At 42.5% G+C, this 19,395-nt stretch overlaps 1 protein-coding gene across 2 annotated transcripts in view; it reads left to right on the top strand.

Annotated features, from left to right (window-relative positions):
- Window positions 1-5,448: 5,448 nt before the first annotated feature.
- Window positions 5,449-19,395, top strand: part of ATP7A (ATPase copper transporting alpha) — a 126,803-nt gene continuing 112,856 nt past the window's right edge. For both annotated transcript variants that reach the window (XM_062184506.1, XM_062184507.1), the window contains exon 1: window positions 5,449-5,627. The gene's annotated coding sequence lies outside the window, so the exon portion shown is untranslated. The remainder of the gene's footprint in view (window positions 5,628-19,395) is intronic.

The raw sequence follows: 19,395 nt of genomic DNA on the forward strand, positions 1-19,395 counted from the left end.
TCGGATTGGCACAGCTCTGGCCGTTGCGGCCATCTGGGGAATGAACCAGAGGATGGAAGACCTTTGTCCCTCCCTCTCACTGTAACTCTACCTCTCAAATAAATAAAATCTTTAAAAAAAATTTTTATGAGCACTTGGCAGTCTTATTTAGAATGTTCTTCATAAAAGGACTAAGGTGTTCAAATGCGTGTAATCTAAGACATGAACAAGCACAATAAATAAGTTTTTAAAGAAGTCTCAGTGTTAATATAACTTTTTATCACTGATTAGCAGAGTATTTCCAAAGACTGCTTGTAATTTTTAGTGAGATTTGTACCACTTCTGTCAGGTGATAGTTGTCAGCTATACATATGACATTTTAGACTTTATGGGTCCATTTGCTAGCAGAATTGTAGTATATGTTGCTTTGTATAATAAAACCTGGTGGTGATAGTATCTTTGGACAAGTGTCTAGAAAGTTTGTAATTAATCTTGTCCTGATGAGTGATTCTTAAATACCATGACCACCGTTAGAAATGAAGCATTATTGGGCCCCTGCACCCGCATGGGAGACCAGGAGGAAGCACCTGGTTCCTGGCTTCGGATCAGTGCAGCGCCGGCTGTGGTGGCCGTTTGGGGAGTGAACCTATTTGTGCTATCACAATACTCTGATCATGCAGCTTTTGAGTACTCTTAGAACCAAGAAACTTACATCCTTTTACACAAATTACAACCCATTACTTTGGGAATTTTATTAATGCCTGCAGTTGGGAGGTCATCAAATAAATCTCCCTATCTTAAATATATGTATACCTGAGGAATCAAGGTAAGTAACTTAGAAGAAGCACTGCCAATCCTTTAAACTATTGGGGGACTGTGTAGTATTTTTTTAAGATTTTATTTGAGAGTTAGATTTACAAAGAGGAGGAGACAAAAAAGTCTCCCATCTGCTGGTCCACTTCCTCAGTGGCTGCAATGGCCAGAGCTGGGTCGATCTGAAGCCAGGAGCTTCTGGGTCTCCCACGTGGGTGCAGGGGCCCAAGCACTTGGGCCATCTGCTCACCCAGGCCAATAGCATAGTGCTGGATTGGAAGTGGAGCAGCTGGGACAGAAACTGGTTCCCATATGGGATGCCGGTGCCTCAGGTGGAGGCTTAGCCTACTACACCACAGTGCTGGCCCCTTTATTTTATTTTAAAAATATATTTGGTCGGGGGGCGGTGTTGTGGCATAGCAGGTAAAGCCACTGCCTGCAACACTGGTGTGCCATGTGGGCACCGATTCGAGTCCCAGCCATTCCAGTTCTGATCCAGCTCCTTGCTAATGCACCTGGGAAAGCAGAGGATGGCCCAAGTATTTGGACCTCTGCACCCATGTGGGAGATCCAGAAATGGCTCCTGGCTCCTGGCTTTGGGCTGGGCAAGCTCTGGACATTGTGGCCATTTGGGGAATGAAGCAGCAGATGGAAGATCTCTCTCTAATTCTGCCTTTCAAATAAACAAAGCTTTAAATATGTGTTTTATACACACACACACACACATACATATACACATACATACATACATACATACATTTATTTGGAAGGCAGAACAACACAGACCTTCTATCTCCCGATTCACTCCCCAGATGCCAACAAAAGCCAGGGCTGGGCCAGGACCCTGGAACTTCATTGTGGTCCCCCATATGGGTGGCAGGAACAAAAGTACTTGGGCCACCCTCTGCTGCCTTCCCAGAAAGCTGGGGTCAGAAGCAGAAGAGCCAGGACTTGAATTGGCACTCTGATATGGGATGCAGGTGTTCTAAGAATTAGATTAGCCCACTGAGTCACAACACCTACAACAGTGCAGTATTTTAAAATCAGGGAGCATATTATGCCTTTCATTCTTGATATTATTCTATTGCATTATTTTAGCACTTTAAAAAATGATCTAGAATTAAGTACTGTATTAGTTTTAAAGGCATAGGTGTTGAATTCTCACCCTCATTACTATTAGAGGTAACACCACCTTGTATGCATTTGGGGGCCGGTTAGTATCTGCTAACGCCCTGAAAACCTGATTATATCATGAAGACATTTCCCTCCGAAAGCTCATTTAGTGCATAGTAATTATGAAAAACATGTTGCTATGATTGTGCATTGATCAGGAGGACTAGACATTATGCATTTAGAGATGAGGTGTTTTAGAGTGAGGGAAAGCTTGAGTGACTATAACAGTAGAGGATCGTGCAGCTCATCGGATACACAGTATCTACATAAAAAATGAGCTGGTGGGTTTGATACACTGCTTCTGGTAACGCTGTTTGAGAGCACTTCAGAAAGTTCATGGAAAACTGAATTGAAAGTTTTTTTGGCACAGCATTTTTTGAAATTCATGCATATGAGTATTTCTGGTTTCTGCCCTTTAGTGAATTTGCTTGAAAATAAAAATATTGTAACTATAAACCAATCTACTAATATTTTTTTTTTTTTTTTTTACCGGCAGAGTGGACAGTGAGAGAGAGACAGAGAGAAAGGTCTTCCTTTTGCCGTTGGTTCACCCTCCAATGGCCGCCGCGGTAGGCGCGCTGCGGCCAGCGCACCGCGCTGATCCGATGGCAGGAGCCAGGTGCTTCTCCTGGTCCCCCATGGGGTGCAGGGCCCAAGGACTTGGGCCATCCTCCACTGCACTCCCTGGCCACAGCAGAGAGCTGGCCTGGAAGAGGGGCAACCGGGACAGGATCGGTGCCCCGACCGGGACTAGAACCCGGTGTGCCGGCGCCGCAAGGCGGAGGATTAGCCTATTGAGCCGCGGCGCCGGCCCAATCTACTAATATTTTGAAGCCACTTAAAAGCCATCTTAATTTCATATGATGTGACTTTTGAGGTTTTATATTTGGGGCTGAGTTTCTATGTTAAAATTTTTTTTTTTTTGACAGGCAGAGTGGATAGTGAGAGAGAGACAGAGAGAAAGGTCTTCCTTTTTGCTGTTGGTTCACCCTCCAATGGCCACCGCGGCTGGCGCATGCTCTGATCCGAAGCCAGGAGCCAGGTGCTTCTCCTGGTCTCCCATGCGGGTGCAGGGCCCAAGCACTTGGGCCATCCCCCACTGCCTTTCCGGGCCATAGCAGAGAGCTGGCCTGGATGAGGGGCAACCGGGACAGAATCCGGTGCCCCGACTGGGACTAGAACCCTGTGTGCCGGCGCCACATGGTGGAGGATTAGCCTGTTAAGCCACGGCGCCAGCCATGTTAAATTTTTTAAAAACTTACTTAAAAGGCAGAGAACTCCCATCTGCTGGCTCACTCCTGAAATGCCTGCAATGGCAGAGGGGGCTGAAGCCAGGAGCTGGAAGCCCAATCCGAGTCTCCCCTGTTGGTAGCAGGAACCCAACCATTTGAGCCATCATTGCTGCCTCTCAGGGTCTACATTAGCAGGAAGCTGGAGTCAGGAGGCAGAACCAAGAATAGAACCCACGTTCCCTGATATGGTCTGCTTGGTGTCTTAACCATTGGGCTAAAACAACCACCTCTGATTTGTATCTTAATATTGAAGGTTGAGCACATTGATTCACACATGAAGTTAATCTTACATGGATGGGTAAAGAGGGGGAAGAGAATGATTCTTTCTGAAATACTAATTTAGATCTTTGGGCAGGTTTTTTTTTTTTTTTTTTTTTTTTTGACAAGCAGAGTTAGACAGTGAGAGAGACAGAGAGAAAGGTCTTCCTTCTGTTGGTTCACCCCCAAATGGCTGCTACGGCCAGCGCACTGTGCCGATCCGAAGCCAGGAGCCAGAGGCTTCCTCCTGGTCTCCCATGAGGTGCAGGGCCCAAGGACTTGGGCCATCCTCCACTGCCTTCCTGGGGCCACAGCAGAGAGCTGGATTGGAAGAGGAGCAACGGGGACAGAATCCGGGGCCCCAACCGGGACTAGAACCTGGGGTACGGGTGCCGCAGGTGGAGGATTAGCCTAGTGAGCCACAGTGCCAGCCTCTAGGCAGTTTTAAATGTTGCCTGTCAAGTAATTTGGATGGAAATTATCTAACAAGTATACTGTGTGCCAGGCACTTCTTAGTCTTTTACAATGTTTACTAAATATTTATTCTTTGTTTACTCCTTTGAGTTATGCAACATTTTTAGACTTGATACTCTTCTATAGGAACTGAGTTTGAATAATTTCAATTGAAAATACAAGAAGTCCTGTGATTAGTTTTCCTCATATCTTAATATTTCATTAAAAAATATGAAAAGGCCACATCCAGCTTTGGAATAAATAAGATGGAGTCTGTACTTCTTCTAACCTTTTGTTAAGGTTCATAGTTTAAAAAAAAATCCTAGGGGGCCAGCGCTGTGGTGTAATAGATAAAGCTGCCCCTGCCTGTGGTGCTGGCATCTCATGTGGGCGCAGGTTCAAGACCCGGCTGCTGCACTTCCGATCTAGCTCTCTGCTATGGTCTGGGAAAGCAGTAGAAGATAGCCCAAGTGCTTGGCCCTTGTACCCACGTGGGAGACCTGGAAGAAGCTCCTGGCTCCTAGCTTCGGATTGGCCCAGCTGTGGTCGTTACAGCCATTTGGGGAATGAATCAGCGGATGGAAGACCTGGAAGACCTCACTCTCTCCCTGCCTCTTTGTAACTCTGCCTTTCAAATAAATAAATCAATCTTTAAAAAAATCCTAGAGTTTTGCTGCTTTTTAGAATGTTAAACTCGATTAAAAAGAACACGCTTTTCTCAAATGCGTTCTGTACTATTGTTTTATTGCATTGTATTGTTACATTTTCTGCATCTCATTTCTGTATAAAATCATGGTGATAAATATTATATATATATACATATATGTATATATTATATCTATCTATCTATCTATCTATCTATCTATCTATCTATATATATATATATTTGCCCCCAGGAATCTTCTAGGTGTTTAAAACGATGGGCAAGTGAATGAATAAATGGAGAAGTGGCTCAGAGCTTGGAATGGCAATATGAAGGTAGTGAGGTGCCATCCTGTCCCCCAGCACACATAAAGATTATGAATTTATAAACATTTCTCCCCCTCGATGTTATTTCTCATTGGGGGGGATAAGGACAAGTTCATAGCTCTGACATTTACATCTGGAGAAGCAAGTTGACACAATCTAACAAATAACGTGCAAATTTCACGCTGGGCACAATGAAGGAGCTTCTATAGCCCACCTTGCCCTGATGTTAGGAGAGTCCAGATAACAAAGGCACTGTTTTGGTAGGGGTTCTTTGGTTTTGTTTTATTTTTTGGCTTTGGGCGCGGAGGGACGCTGCAGCACCCAAAAGCAGCAAGACCCGCCCAGGAGCTGTGTGTCGGCTTGGGGGCAGCAGGGGGCGGGAGAAGCTTGACTCTGGGCTTCGTGTTCCCTTTCACGTGACGCGTCGCTCTCTTTCCCGAGTCGGCCCTGCTTCCGGCCGGGGCATCACCCGGAAGTGGGGGTAGTCGAGGGAGGGAGGGGTAAGGGCGGCCGGCCGCGGCGGCAGGGGGTGGAAAGAAAGCAGCAGAGGGAGGAGTTTTCGCCACCGCCACAGCCGCCGCTGCTACTGGGACTTCTCCGAGCGTGTGAGCTTCGGGTGTGTGTGCGTGGATTTCTCGCTGCCACCGGCTGCGTAGCTCCGGAGGTTTAACCACAGGACAGAAAAACCAGGTAAGTCCTACATCAGATTCCCGTCGTCCCCTTCTACTAGAGGGGCTATCTGTGCTGTCAGTTTGAACAAGCAAGTGTGAGAAGGTCTTGTGAATCTAGGGCAGTCGCCAAATTCTCACTTCTTCACAATTCAGGTATTTTCCACACTTAGGTTTTTCCTCCCTGAACTGGAGATAGAGAAGGGGAGATCCGCTCTTGACCCCTGTCACTTTCTTCTACCGTCCCGAGGAGAGTTTCTTGATCATCCACGGCCTATGTTGCCTAATTGCTTGAGGGTCCCAAGAGGGTCTGTGCCCCGTGTTGGAATTCACACCATCTGAAGTCTTTGCTTAGTGACAGATACCTCGTTATACTTTGGAAGCTAAGGTTATTAAGGCACCATTACTGATGAAATAAAAATTTAAAAAATAGCGATTTGCTTTCCTGTCTTAAATTAGGATCATCTGCTAAACTGAAGGAGGATTCTTGTTTCTGCTTCATTTCGTTCATTATAGTAAAGTTACCCTCCATCCTTGTCCCACCCTTTAACGTTTTTTGTTGTAGACTTTGTAGTTTTCTTCAGCACTGACAGCACTTCTTTTGTCATTTCACCATTCAGTATTTTCCCAGGATCTGATCTTCACTTTAATCATAGCCTCTTCATCTACAGTTGTATGAATAGTATTGAAACAATGTGTGGAGAACATTGAATTAAGTAATACTGAGGTATGAGATAGGATGCAGAAGGAACAAAACAGAGTACCTAGTCTCAAAAGGGGGTTTGCAGTCATGTCAGTTAAGTTCAGTTATGAAGACAATGGGTTCTTAGGAGCCCCACTAGTTGAGTAACTAGGTTGGATATCTCATCTTTTTTAAAGGTTATTTTCAACTGAGATTTTATTTTTTATATCTCAAACTTTCTTCTGTCTATAGTCATGACACGAAGACTTTTTTTTTTTTTAATTTGAAGGTCTCAGTGTAGTTGGAAAGATAGGTACACGATCACCAAAATATTATTTGTCTCAATAATTTTTGTATTAGAAACAGAAAGTGTTATGAGAATGCCTAGAAGGAGCATTTGAGCTGGGCCTTCAAAAATTGTTAGCGTTTAGCTTTGCAGGGATGGGAGGAGGAGGAATATAGTCCAAGTAGAAGAAATAATGTGAACAAAGGGTGGGGGGACTGGAAAAATGCAGGACATGCAATAATTCTATAATCCTATTTTTAAGACCACCACATCTTCCATGTTGTCACTAGCTAAAAAGAAAAACATATATAGAATATAAAACTGGTCAATTTATAAAAATATCCAACTATCTTCAGCTAATAGGAGAGCATGTGTATACAAAAATACATGGAAATGACAAAAATGTTAATAAATGACATTTAATTCTAATATAAAGTCTAATCTAAAAGAAGAGTTGCTATGCTTTAATTCTGAGTGAGAGTTGTACCTTAAATGTAATTTAAAATCATTTTAAAAATTGCCAGGAATGAATAACAACATTGTCTACTGCCAGAAGCTCTTTCAGGTTTACTTCCAAGAAATCTCTCCTTTTCCTTTTTTCTTTCAAATTTATTTCTCTACTGGTCTATTTAAACTGATAGAATCTACTCTTTTCTAATCACAATCTTAGATTTTTATTCCTGACTTCACAGGAAGGTTAGATTAAACCTAATCCTTCCTAAGAATAAGTTAATATCTCCAGTCTCTAATGCAGAAGGTTGTTTTTCTTTGAAAAATGCATGCAGAAGCAGTAAAATTTGTTTAAAAAATAGGCAAGAGAGAGCAAGTGAGCATGCGAGCAAAAATAACTCCAACCAACACACTACAACCTTTACTTTGTGAGGGTTCTAATGTTAATATATTCCTTTTCATAAATTCCTTATTATAACCGCTTTTACCTACATATTATAAAGTATTTGGCAAACTGTATTAATCAAGATTTTTGACATCCAAATGAGTGAAAAATCTTCATTTGTCAGTTGGGCAAGTGAATTGTTAGTTGATAAAGACACTGTCATACTATTTGGAAGTTTTGTTTCAAAATTCTCCCTACTCATCTTTATTAAAGGACAGGTTTGACTATTTGGTATTTTTAAACAGTGATATTCCTTAGGATATAATTAAAATTGGGGTGGTGGTAGAGGTCTGGTGGGTGAAAGGCAGTGGTTGGGCAGAATATTTCAGTTTGAACCACCATCCCAGCAACCATGTTTTTCACTTCCAAATCTGTCTTCAAATTGCTTTAATGTGATGTAATTTGCTTACTGATGAGATAGTATGGGAGGGAAAGTATTAAAATTCCTTTAGAATTTTCTTTAACGTGTGTTTCCTTAACGTGGAAGACTATAGTGTTTCTGGTTTCATAATATATTCCTAGCTTCCCAGCGCTGTTAGGGAATTGATGTGATTTCCTCATCTGTATAAGAAGTCAGTAGATCACATCAGTTTTCACAGCTACTTCCTTCCTTGATGGAAATGAGGTTAAAGTGCTCCCATTTTGAGCCAGTTATGTGTACTTGTACCGTGTTTTCTGGCCACATTTAGAATTACACAACTATACCCCAAGTGTTTTATTTTACTCTTTTTAAAGGATTTTACTTATTTATTGAAAGTCATTGTTACAGAGAGGCAGTGGCAAAGAGAGGGACAGAGAGAGACAGAGAGGCAGAGAAAGAAGTCTTCTGCCCCTGGTTCACTCCTCAGATGACTGCCATGGCCGGAGCTGCTCTGTTCTGAAGCCAGGAGCTTCTGCCAGGTCTCCCACGCAGGTGCAGGGGACCAAGCAATTGGGCCATCTTCTGCTGCTTTCCCAGGCCATATCAGAGAGCTGGATCAGAAGTGGAGCCGCCGGGACTTGAACTGGTGCCCATATGGGATGCTGGCAGTGCAGGCGGCAGCTTTACCTGCTACGCCACAGCACTGGCCTAGTCTCAAGTATTTTAAAACTATTGTTTTAACTCTTTTTGCTATAAGTCTGCAGTGGAGAAGTCCAATTTTTTTCAGACCCATAATCAAGAGTGTGTTTTTGATTCATTATTTGAAATTAATGGGTTATTTCACATCTTATGTATCTTGCTTTAGCCTGGTCATTTTCCTTAGTGGATTTTGTTTGTAAAAAAAAAAGGTAATGTGTTTTGTATTATGCCATTGTAATTGCTACTGACCCTGCAGGTCAATTGATGTCCCAAGCAAAGCAGATCAGGAACAGAAAAATACCTGAATCAGCTCCCTCCTCCACTCCCACCTGAGAATTTGTAGAGCATGCTATACTTGGAATTGTGAATAAAATGACTTTTGCTCTCTTGAGTGTTCACCTGAAGCAATACCAGCTGCCATTCAAGAGAGGAAAGCATTAAGAGAGCTTCTGTTATGACCTGGAAACTGTCAACAGATATATAAGACCAGAGGGAAAGAATTCCAAAGTGCAGAGCCCTCTGAAGAAAATTCTCAGGACTATTTAGGATAAATTTGCAACTGTCCTCTAGTCTCATGAGGATATTTAAAGAGTTGATCCTTGAGCTAACACAAGCTCATAGAGAGCTTAGTTGCTGAAGAGTTCCAAGTGCAGTCTTCTTTCTTGTGGCAGGAATAAAAGAAGGTGTCTCACTTTTTTGATGATGATAAAATTATTTGCTCTAAGAATTCTTATAAATTGCAAGTTATTATGAATTTCACAATACATTAGTTATTGTTCATTTGGTTTTATCAAATGAACATATCAAGTATATTGTATTATTAATAAGTGCATTATATTGTTAAAACAATAATACTTGCATATAGCCAGTTTCATTTTGACCACTGACTGCTTTCTCCCATTGCATGGTTAATTCTAAATATTACTTTTTAGATCAGAAGGCTTATGGCTATAATATCTTGATATTAATTTCTGATTGCAATTATTTTTTTAAAATTTTTATTTATTTATTTGAAAGAGTTACACAGAGAGAGGAGAGGCAGAGAGAGAGAGAGAGGTCTTCCATCCGCTGGTTCACTTCCCAGTTAGCCACAATGGCCAGAGCAGCACCGCTCTGAAGCCAGGAGCCAGGACCCAGGAGCCAGGAGCCAGGAGTCTCTTCTGGGTCTCCCACGTAGGTGCAAGGGCCCAAGTACTTGGGCCATCTTCTACTGCTTTGCCAGATCATAACAGAGAGCTGGATGGGAAATGGAGCAGCTGGAACTTGAACTGGCACCCATATGGGATGTCGGCACTGCTATGCCACAGTGCCAGCCCCTCTGATTGCAATTATAAGTGCATTTTTATGTATTAGCCCTCATATTGGTGTCATATGTCTTCCAAGTATTGTTCATCTAAAGTGAAGTGTTTATCTGTTAGCTAGGTGATAGCAGGGTTAATTTTGGTCATGAGAACCTTTGTAGTCTTAAGATAGTTTAAAGTCTTAAATTAATTGAGTCGTGAAGGCAAAAGAATAATTTATTTAGTACAGTATATTATTTGTTCTTGAGTGCCAGGGTAGAATTGCGTAAGATTTTGTCTACTGTGTTTATTACAAAAATAATCCACAAATTCCTGTTTCTTAACCTTAGGGCAAGTGGTAAGTCATGGGATCTTGAATCTTTTGGCAGTTTTTTTTTTTAATGTACATAAGTGAAGGACATAAGAACTGTATATTTGTCTGGTGTGAAAAAGAATCTGTTGTTTGTCTATTGTTTGCACTTTGCTGAGAGTAGACATATTCTTTCATAGGGCCAAATTTTATTTCCAGGCCTAGCAAGTGGCTAAACTGGAATTTAAAGCCAGTCAGTCTTGGCTCCAGAACCTGTGGTCTTACTTCCCACACAGGAACTATATTTTTAAAAGTACATAGACATTTAAGTAAAGTTAGAAACAATCATTTGCCTTCTTTGAATGTGTGAATGAGCAAATTGATTTGATGAGTAAAAAAAAAATTTAAAAGGGACCAGAGCTGTGGCATAGTGGTCTAAGCCTCCAACTATGGCACTGGAATCTCATACGGGTGCCGGTTCCAGTCCCAGCTACTCCACTTCTGATTCAGCTCCCTGTTGATGGCCTGGGAAAGCAGTGGAAGATGGCCCAAGTGCTTGGGACCCTGCAATTGTGTGGGAGACCCAGAGGAAGCTCCTGACTCCTAATTCCTGGCTTCGGATGGTCCAGCTGTGGCTTTTTGGGGAGTGAACCAGTGGATGGAAGACCTTTCTGTCTGCCTCTCCCTCTCTCTGTAACTCTTTCAAGTAAATAAATAAATCTTTAAAAAATTATGATATTAATAACTCAATTTCCTTGGTACTTTTAAGCTAATTTCAAAAGTAAGGACCCATAGATTTACTTTTAGTTAATTACATTATTTTTTTTTAAATTTTTTTTTATTTTTTTTATTTTTGACAGGCAGAGTGGACAGTGAGAGAGAGAGACAGAGAGAAAGGTCTTCCTTTTGCCGTTGGTTCACCCTCCAATGGCCGCCGCGGTAGCGCGCTGCGGCCGGCGCACCGCGCTGTTCCGATGGCAGGAGCCAGGTGCTTCTCCTGGTCTCCCATGGGGTGCAGAGCCCAAACACTTGGGCTATCCTCCACTGCACTCCCTGGCCACAGCAGAGAGCTGGCCTGGAAGAGGGGCAACCGGGACAGGATCGGTGCCCTGACTGGGACTAGAACCCGGTGTGCCGGCGCCGCAAGGCGGAGGATTAGCCTGTTGAGCCACGGCGCCGGCCAGTTAATTACATTATTTAAAGATGTGCTAAACGACCTAATGTTTAAAATACAATTAGTCTTATTTGTATTCTCAGTCTACTAAGGAAGAAAAAAGAAATGGTCCACATGTGTTTTTTCATCTTTATAATAAGTACGTCTTTGAACTTTGATATGCATGAAAACATGTTTATAGAGTTTAAAGTGGTCTAAAAGAAAGTACATTAAAAAATTAATAAACAAGCACAATTGGGGGCCAGTGCCATGGCTCACTTGGTTAATCCTCTGCCTGCAGCACCGGCATCCTGTATGGGCACTGGGTTCTAATCCTGGTTGCTCCTCTTCCAGTCCAGCTCTCTGCTGTGGCCTGGGAGGGCAATGGAGGATGGCCCAAGTGCTTGGGCTCCTGCACCCGCATGGGAGACCAGGAGGAGGCTCCTGGCTCCTGGCTTTGCATCGGCGTAGCGCGCCAGCCGTAGTGGCCATTTGGGGGGTGAACCAATGGAAGAAAGACCTTTCTCTCTGTCTCTTTCTCTCACTATTTATCTCTGTCAAATTAAAAAAAAAAATAAACAAGCACAATTTGGAACATTGCCGGTTACATTTTCTGGACCATTATATATTATTCTCTTGATGCTGCAAGGCTTAACTTCGCCATTGTATAGTGATTTTGTCTTCTTTTGGAGAGGCAGTAACTTAGGTTTAAGAGTTGGTGTTCTGGTGCCAGATTGTGTGGGTTGGAATTCCAGTCCCTCTGCTTACTACTTCTGTGACCCTGGGCAGATTTCTTACCTGTGCCTCGGTTCCTCCAAATTTGTAAAATGTGAATGATAACAGTACCTACCTCAGGATTGTGAATGAGTTAATACATGTAAAGCCCTAGTAATAGAGCCTGACAGGTAATAAACATACAATAAAATTTAGTTACTATTATTAGTTTAATGTATTATTTACTATAACAGTAATTTTAGCAACCTCTATAATAAAATTATAAATTATAGTTCTGCTATACTATAAATTTAGTAGACGGCAGGACGAATATAGTGATCAATCAGTACCTTTAAGCAATGTTCGATTTGTAAATTGTACCATAGAAAATGGAAAAAACTCAGATTGGGAGGGCCCCGTAGCCTGTAGTATATCTTCAGTATGCTAACCTGGCTTCTCAAAACTCATTATGACAGGTAGCAAATCAAATTATTAAGATGTACTCATTCTACTTCCCCACCAAGAAAATTCATAATGATCTGCTTGTGTAATTAGTGAGCCACAGACTCTGGGTCATTAAGATTTTTTAGGTTATTTCCATAATTGCCAAATGCTGAACCATGCTTCTAATGAGTTCTTAAAAAATGTAAGCAAGGGAAAAGGCTTTATGCTATGCCTAACCTATTTAACCACAGCCATACAGCATTGTATGTAAATTGAATTTTTATAAAGCACATCAGCCTTCCAATTAGTAAATTCTTATTGTGTGCTATTGTATATCCAATGTTTACCTTGCCTCTGTGAGATGTGCAAAGAAGTATAAAGTATATGTCTACTGTTTAGCCAGGGAAAGAAGTCTAATACCAAACAATTACAGAGTCATCAGGTACAAGTCTATGACTCTGATTCAGAGTATTTAGAATTCAAAAAGAAAGTGGCTAGGAGTATTGAACATGTTTTCTCATGAGGGATGTGGTGCTTCAATTCATTTACTTACTCAATTTGTTGAATGTTACCGTGTTCACTGGGGATATGATAGTGAACACAGCAGGTACAGCCCTGCTTTGTGGAGTTAACAGGCTAGTGAGATGACGGGATTTAAATATGTGGAAGACAGCATTCTAAGTTAGAGGGTCAGTCTACACAAAATCAGAAAGAGAAATGTTAAGAGCATGTACCGTATGCCCATCAGTGAAGGAACTTGCCTGATTGTTAGAGAGATTTTGTGTTGGGGAGGAACACTGAAAGTCATAGATGTGGAGCATTTTCTGAGCACTTTGAAGAATGGATTACGGCTGTGGTAAAGTCCTTTGTAGACACTGTTTTGCAGAGCTAGGGGCATGGACTCTGGAGTCATACTGCTTCCGTTTGATCTCATCTCTAACTTGTTTCCTTAGTGCAAAATTTTGTAGTAAATTCTCAGTGATCCAACTTTACAGGCAATAAAATGATTTTTACATGGAGTGGCTGGGATCAGTAACCTTAGGAGCAACAAGTAACATTAGACAGGCCAAGTAATGTGCACATGAAGTGCCAATGGGAAGCCTTAAGGTGAGGTCAGGAGAAGTAGGAAGTTAGATGAGGAAAGAGAAATAAATTTTGTGATAATTGGTAGAATGTCGTCAGAAATGTCTTCAAGCAAAACACAGTCTGTTTGCCTATCCTTGGTCTCTAGTTGCATTTCTGAAGTGGTGGTATGTGTCCCTTGTCCAGATATGAGGAAGAGAAACTTAATTGCAGTTACTTGAATTAACCATTTGAGAACTACTGGTGGTTGTTGTGGATTCTCTATATTTGAAGCACCTGGCTAGACTGCATGTGTCTTAGTTTTGTGCTGCACCTTAACACAGTTTGGTCAGAAGCTATGTAGTAAGTATTGTTTGTAGCTTGTGTTAGTGTTCTCTTCACTTGGCTTAAGGCACAGGTGGATTGCCAAATGAGTGCCTGTTATGACCTGTATTTTCTCTCTTGTTGCCTTTGGATTTAATTTAAGTATAATCACGCTCTTAAGAAGGGTTGACAGTATTATCCTGGCATGTTTAATAATTTTATTTTCCTAACAGACGGGTAGATATAATCATAAAGACCACTGTTCTTTCCTCTCAATCTTTTGTTAGTGTGATCTCCAATCTTGTCATAAGAAGGAACTTCTTTTAATCTCAGAGTCTTGAGATGAGGGCAGATACTGATAGTGTAGTCTCTGGGATGTTTGTGGTTGTGCTGTTCTCACCTTCACACTGGTGATCCCACCTGGGATACGTGGGAGAAAGGGAGTGTAGCAGATAGAAGATATTGGGAACCAGTTGGTGCTCCAGGAGGTGGGGTTGCTAGATCTACCAGTTGATCCTGATCTGCAGGTTGGAGACTCCTTACTTTATTTCATCCAGGGTTATTGTGTTACACAAATTGAGGGGGCAGCAGGCACAGTCTGTAAAAATTATGACATGGAATTATGCAATATAGCAGCCCTGAAAGCTACGCAAACCATGTCTATTTCTAGCTGCTTTCTCCCTTTTATCAGTACCTAGTACATGCAACAGCTATGGTAGTGGCGACATGATCATCATTTGAATCTCTTCATGTCTCACCTTAATGTTCCCCTTTAATCCAACCAATAAAATTAAGATCTTTGAGGATTTTAAGGAGTTACATCAATTTTCTTAGTCCTATTTAAATGTATTCATAGGTAATATAATCCCTGTCCTGTCTAACTTGTGATTTGCTATGAATATCCAGTGAAATACTGTATGCAAAAGCATTTTGTGAATCAGAGTGTTATACAAATTTAAGGTAATTAAAAAAAACTCTTTTGTTGAGGGCTGACTTTCAATAGATTGCAGTGAGGGGAGATAATATTCTTTATGAATATGTTGTGTTGTAGTGCAAAGTATACCAAATTTGAGTCAGGAGTCTGACATTTGAGCTTTTTAAAAAAAGATTTATTTACTTATTTGAAAGGCAGAGTTACAGAGAGGCAGAGGCAGAGAGAGATAAGTCTGCTGGTTCACTCCCCAAATGGCCACAACTGCTGGAGCTGAGCTGAACCGAAGCCAGGAGCCAGGAGCTTCTTCCAGGTCTCTCACGTGGGAGCAGGGTCCCAGGGACTTGCACCATCTTCTACTGCTTTCTCAGGTACATTAGCAGAGAGCTGCATTGGAAATGGAGTAACCAGGACTCGAATTGGCACCCATATGGGATGCTGGCACTGCAGGTGGCAGCTTTACCTGCTACGCCATGCCACAGCACTGGCCTCTGGCATTTGAATTCTAATTCTGCTACCAACAAACTGTGAGCTAGGCATAGTTCTGGACCTTGGTTTTCTTATCTATAAGGAAACTATAAATACCACTGCTATCTACCCAGAAACCCGAGTTATTTTTTCCTTGACTCTGTATTCAGTCACCACGCCTGTTATCTAGTTCTTTTTTTTTTTTTTATTTTTGACAGGCAGAGTGGACAGTGAGAGAGAGAGACAGAGAGAAAGGTCTTCCTTTTGCCCTTGGTTCACCCTCCAATGGCTGCCGCGGCTGGTGCGCTGCGGCCGGCGCACCGCGCTGATCCGAAGGCAGGAGCCAGGTGCTTCTCCTGGTCTCCCATGGGGTGCAGGGCCCAAGCACTTGGGCCATCCTCCACTGCCTTCCCGGGCCATAGCAGAGAGCTGGCCTGGAAGAGGGGCAACCGGGACAGAATCCGGCGCCCCGACCGGGACTAGAACCCAGTGTGCCGGCGCCTAAGGCGGAGGATTAGCCTGTTGAGCCACAGTGTCGGCCCTGTTATCTAGTTCTTAATATTTCTCAGATTTGCCCCTCCTTTCTGTCTCTATTCAGTCCCTAATCATTTCCATTATGAAAAATGGCATTTAAAAAATAGTAGTGGTGCCAGTGCTGTAGCTTAGTAAATTAAGCCTCCGCCTGTGGTGTTGGCATCCCATATGGCATCAGTTCAAGTCACAGCTGCTCCACTTCTGATCCAGCTCCCTGCTAATGGCCTGGGAAGGCAGTGGAGGATGGCTTAAGTACTTGGGCTCTGTACCACATGGGACCTGGAGGAAGCTCCTGGCTCCTGCCTCCTGGCTCCTGGCTCCTGGCTTTGTATCAGCCCAGCTGTGGCTGTTGTGGCCATTTGGGGCATGAACCAGCAGATGGAAGATATCTCTTTCTCTCTTCTTCTCTATGTAACTCTGCCTTTCAAATTAAATAAACCTTTAAAAAATTATGGCAAAATATACACAATATAAAATTGTAGCCATTTAGCGTTTAACTCAGTGATACTAAGTACATTCATAATATTGTATAACCATAGCCACTATCCATTTCTAGAAATTTTGCATCATTCCAAACTGAAACTCTGTACCTAGTAAAAAATAGCATCTCATTCTCTCTTCTCTGACCCCATGCGTAACCTTTTATATTTTTTTTTAAAAAAGGACTTATTTATTTATTTGAAAGGCAGAGTTACAGAGAGGCAGAGGCAGAGAGAGAGAGAGCGAGCACAAGAGAGAGAGCAAGAGAGATCTTCCATCTGCTTGCTTCCCTCCTCAAATGGCCACAATGGCCTAAGTCAGGAGCTAGAAACTTTTTCTGGGTCTCCTAAGGAAGAAGTGGGTGCAGGGACCCAAGGACTTGGATCATCTTCTGCTGCTCTCCCAGGCGCATTAGCAGGGAGCTGGATCAGAAGTGGAGCAACTGAGACTTTTTTTTTTAAAAAAAGATTAATTTATTTATCCGAAAGTTATACACAGAGAGAAAGAAAGGCGGGGCGGGGGAGAGGGAGGGAGGGAGGGAGGGGGAGAGGGAGGGAGGGAGGAGGAGAGAGAGAGGTCTTCCATCCCTGGTTCACTCCCCAATTGGCTGCAATGGCCAGAGTTGCCCCAATCTGAAACTAGGAGCCAGGAGCTTCTTCCTGGTCTTCCACATGGGTGCAGGGGCCCAAGGACTTGGGCCATTATCTACTGCTTTCCCAGACCGTAGCAGAGAGCTGGATCAGAAGTGGAGCAGCTGGGACTTGAACCGGCGCCCATATGGGATGCCGGCACTGCAGGTGGAGGCTTTACCTGCTGCGCCACAGTGTTGGCCTCCTGGATATCCTTTCCTTTCCTTTTTTTTAAACAAGATTTATTTATTTATTTGAAAGAGTTACACAGAGAGTGGAGAGGTCTTCCATCCATTGGTTCACTGCCCAATTGGCTGCAATGGCCAGAGCTGTGCCGATCCAAAGCCAGGAGCCAGGAGCTTCTTCCAGGTCTCTCACATGGGTTCAGGGGCCCAAAGACTTGGGCCATCTTCTACTGCTTTCCCAGGCCATAGCAAAGAGTTGGATTGGAAGTGGAGCAGCCAGGTCTTGAACAGGCACCCATATGGGGTGCCGGTACTTCAGGCCAGGGTGTTAACCCACTGGGCCACAGTACCAGCCCCATTGGGTAATGTTTTCTGCATCTTCTATATCTATGAATTTACTTTATAAATACCTCAAAATAAAACTGTTTAATATTTTTCCTTTTGTTTCTGGCTTATTTCATTTAGTCTCATAGTCTGTGTAAGAATTTTGTTCCCTTTTAAGGCTGAACAACGTTCCATAGTTCTGCAGTAGCATTTTACCTGATCTTCGGGACACAGTCTTGCCCCTTTCAAATTTATCCTGCATGATCTGACCTTGCTTACCTTTCCAACCTCCTCATCATTCCCGCTCACACCACATGCCTCAGCCATACCAACATGACTCCTTCAAATGTGCCATCCCGTTTGACAACTAAATTCTTTTCCATTCTTCTGGAGAATTCCTACTCAATTTTCAAGACCCAATTGACTAGCAGTAGTCGATTGGTTATTTTATGGTACATTCTGTAACGGACTTCTAGTAAGCCTTTAAATTATTTCATATGTTTGTATTTAAAAGTACAGATTTTGGATTAGGCTTTCTAGGTTTACATTTCAGTTCTGTCGCTTACTAGTTGTGTAATCTTGGGAAAGTTCCTTATCCTCTCTGTCTCAAGTTAATCATCTGTTAAGATGAACATAGTAATAGTACCTGTCCTATTGGGTTGTTGTGAAGGTTCATTTAGTTAAATGTACTAGTTATGTACTATTTATTAGTGTAGAAAATTATTCATTATATAATGTTCATTGAAAAAGGATGTTATAAAACAGTTGATCCTTTTAATTAGAACTCTGTGTGCTTATACCTATACATACATACATACATACAATAGCATCCTACTCCTATACACACAGACATACACATACACACACACACCTCTCAACATGTTAGCAGCATCAGTTAATTCTTAGTTGTGAACCAATTTCTTGTTTACTTTTTAGATTTGCTTATCTAAATTTTTAATTTTTCTCCAGTTGACATTTATTTCTTATATTTTTCCCTTAAAGTTATAAATAATAAAGGTCCGTTTTGGCTCACAGTTCTGGTCCAATGTCGAGGGGCTGCATCTGGTGATGAACTTCTTGCTGTCAGAGTCCAAAGGCAGGGAAGGTCATCACTTGGCAATGGACAGGGAGCATGCATCTATTCCTTACTTTTAAAGAAAAAAAGGACAAAAGTAAAGGATTTCGGCTGGCGCCATGGCTTAACAGGCTAATCCTCTGCCTTGCGGCGCCAGCACACCGGGTTCTAGTCCTGGTCGGGGCGCCGGATTCTATCCCAGTTGCCCCTCTTCCAGGCCAGCTCTCTGCTATGGCCCGGGAAGGCAGTGGAGGATGGCCCAAGTGCTTGGGCCCTGCACCCGCATGGGAGACCAGAAGAAGCACCTGGCTCCTGGCTTCGGATCAGCGCGATGCGCCGGCTGTGGCGGCCATTGGAGGGTGAACCAACGGCAAAAAGGAAGACCTTTCTCTCTGTCTCTCTCTCTCACTATCCACTCTGCCTGTCCAAAAAAAAAAAAAAAAAAAAAAAAGTAAAGGATTTCTTCTGGAGAGTCTTCACTAAATTCCCTTCATTCATCCTTTAGGCCATAAGTATACCATGTATCCCTGAGCTCCTGGAAGCCTCTGCTGTATTCATTCACCTTTTTGTACCCAACTGGGCTTAGTGCAGAGCCCAACAGACACCCGAGATTTATCGATATTAGTAAGATGAATAGGAGATGGAATTAAGTACTTTATCTCCTGTGCTCCTCTCAGTTTGCTGAGGGTCACACAGCTGGTAAATGGCAGAATTTGTATTCAAATCCAAGACTGGTGCCAAAATTAGTCTGTTTAGTGTTGAATGAATGAATAACCTAATGGATATATCTCTGTCTGAAATGCAAGGATTTGTCAAAGATTCCTTTGTAAACAGAAATGTGTTACGTGAATGTAAGGATATATAATTTTTTAAAAGATTTATTTATTTATTTGAAAGTCAGAGTTACACAGAGAGAGGAGAGGCAGAGAGAGAGAGAGAGAGAGAGAGAGAGAG

Source organism: Lepus europaeus, chromosome X (genome assembly GCF_033115175.1).
Source record: "Lepus europaeus isolate LE1 chromosome X, mLepTim1.pri, whole genome shotgun sequence".
NCBI classification, from domain to species: Eukaryota; Metazoa; Chordata; class Mammalia; order Lagomorpha; family Leporidae; genus Lepus; species Lepus europaeus.